Source organism: Montipora foliosa, chromosome 11 (genome assembly GCF_036669935.1).
Source record: "Montipora foliosa isolate CH-2021 chromosome 11, ASM3666993v2, whole genome shotgun sequence".
Taxonomy (NCBI): Eukaryota; Metazoa; Cnidaria; class Anthozoa; order Scleractinia; family Acroporidae; genus Montipora; species Montipora foliosa.
In genome coordinates this window covers 2,424,332-2,426,831 of record NC_090879.1, presented here as the reverse complement: position 1 = coordinate 2,426,831, position 2,500 = coordinate 2,424,332, and the positions used below count along the sequence as shown (strand labels likewise).

The 2,500-nt window shown below is 37.2% G+C and overlaps 1 protein-coding gene across 1 annotated transcript in view; it reads right to left on the bottom strand.

Annotated features, from left to right (window-relative positions):
- The window catches only part of LOC137976258 (uncharacterized), an 18,497-nt gene that overhangs the window by 2,583 nt on the left and 13,414 nt on the right, over positions 1-2,500 (bottom strand). The window lies entirely within an intron of this gene.

Here is a 2,500-nt window from a genome sequence, read left to right as displayed (position 1 = left end):
GCGTTGGACAGAGTGAAATCTATAAGTGTCATTCTTGGGAGTGAAAGGGTTAATGGGGACATAGTTTTTGAGTGAATCTAGCTGTTGTTAACCGTTTCACTCCCGTGGGGTTCCCCATTGACGAGTAAAATCGTCTGGCATTAGACAGGGTAAAATCTATAAGTGTCACGCTTGGGAATGAAAGGGTTAAAAGGAAACTTTTAAGTTTGTTTTTAAAAACGGAAACTGAGCAACTGTTCTTAATGTCAAACAGCAGAGTATTAATTTTTTCAGAGTGTGGGGGCTGCCACAGAGAAAGATTACATCAAGCTGTTAATTGAAAGTGATAATTATTGTTTGTTTGAATGAACTTGTAGTCTCATATTAACTACACTCTACAGTATAATGGGTTATTCCAGAAAAAATTCATAGGCCCCCGATGGATGTGGTCGTTTTTTAATCCCCCTCTCACTTGGATTTGCTGAAGCCCAAGATCCCCCCTTTTGTTTAGATCTTCAAGACAAAAGACTCCCCTCCTACCTGGATTTCCAGGAAAAAATATTAGGCTTAAAATTTAATTTATTTTTAATAGAAAATACGCACAATCACGTATAGAAGATGTTCTATTTTAATTTCTTAAGCTTTGGCTAAATTATTCCAAAAATTCTGTTGTGTGGAATTAAGAAAAAAAAGGAGGAAAAATGCTAAAACGTGAACGAGTGTTTGCATTCTTAGCTCATAAAAATCAGTTGCCCTGGCTTGTAAATATGGTTCAAAAGTAAATACAATTAGTAGAAAATATAACAAAAGATTTCAACAGTCATTCCTTTTGGAATTTCATTTACGTCAGGTGAGAAATATGTGAACAAAATATTTCAATCTACTATTTTCAGGGTCTGCATGAGAGGGCTAAAGTGTCACCAAAGTAAATGTTCAAATCGCGTGAACTATTGGTTGAAATGACCTCTGCAGACGACTTTTTTGAGTTCAACCCCCCCTCCTGCCTGGATTTTCAAGGTCTTTCACCCCTCTTCTCACGAGAATTTCCGGAATCTTATCTGTTGGGGGGGGGGGATTTTTTCTGGAACAACCCAATTGAACTTGTAATTATTGGGATTAAATAATGAAAACATACTAAAATAATAATAATAATAATGATGATGGCTCCATGGAGTGAAAGATATTTGTGATGTTTTTTATGTGGTTTCTTGCCCACATGTAATCATCTAAAAGATACAGTACAAGTATTGAGATAATTAATGTGAGGTGTTACAGTGTAGTTGTAGTAAGTTATTACAGATTATGGCATCTCAGGGCTTAAAATTAACTTTTTAGCTTAGGTGCCAGCTGGCGACTAATGGGGAAATTTGGTCGCCAACTTTGCATGCTCGGTAAGTCATAATTATTAAGTAGCGCAAAAAGAAGCAGCATAGTTAATTTTTCAGGTGTTTGCTTTCTAACAGAAGGGACATGTTCTTCAACCTATTTTGCATTAAGGGTACAGGTTGCTTTTTGAAGGTTCCATGTAAATTTCAAAGTCATTGTGCGATGTCTAGCTTTATTATCAATATTTAACAATTATTCCTCGAGCCCGAATGGGCTCTGAGTCAATAGCCCATGAGTCCTAAGGCCGAATGGCCTATTGACTCAGAGGCCATGAGGGCGAGAGGAATAATTGTTTTAGTAAAATCCAACTAGTTGGTCAAAAAAATATTGAGACAAAACATCTTTCGCTAGCTAAAGCTAGACTTTAATTGTTGTTTTGGTTTTCAAAGCCGGCGCTTTTCGCTACTAGTGGGCTATGACAAATAGCCTACTAGTAGCTCAACCAATCAGAACGCAGCATTGATAATAGACCACTAGTTGGTTTTTACTAAATTATCAATATCAAGCTAGTTTCGAGGAGGTATATCCTTTGGTAATATGGCTAAATCTACGTTTTCAGGATTCACAACTGACAATAGATTTAAATTTTTAATTAACCTTCTTGCCGAATCTTCGTCTTCTGGGTGCAAAATTCACGGTAACTAGCAAGAAGTATACCGGTACTGTGTTTAAGTGCGTGCACAATCCTGTGAAGCTGCTGAAGCAATATGCTGCCTAGCAAATGTGGTGATTGAAGTATCTAAGTACATTTTTGCTATTAATTAACAATGTGAGAAACCAATTTTCTTGTAGTATTTATACATTATTTTAATTGGAAAAGAAAGGCGAGTCGTGTTCCAGGCCCCAGACCCCAGTTGGTCAAAAGGTGGATAACGCTATCCACCGGATAAATCACTATCCGTTGGATAGTGCAATTGATTTTGCTATGACTTATCCACTGGATAGTAATTTATCCATCGGATAGCGCTATCCACCTTTTGAACAACTCGGGCCAGTTCGGAATGATTTTATTACATAAAGATTCAAACACAACAGTTGTCTGCTGTTTATCTTGGGTTATCAGATAATACGTGATTCGCCAGTTGGCGACTGGTGTTGAAAATCTAGTCGCCAGCTCTCAAGTTTTGGTCGCATT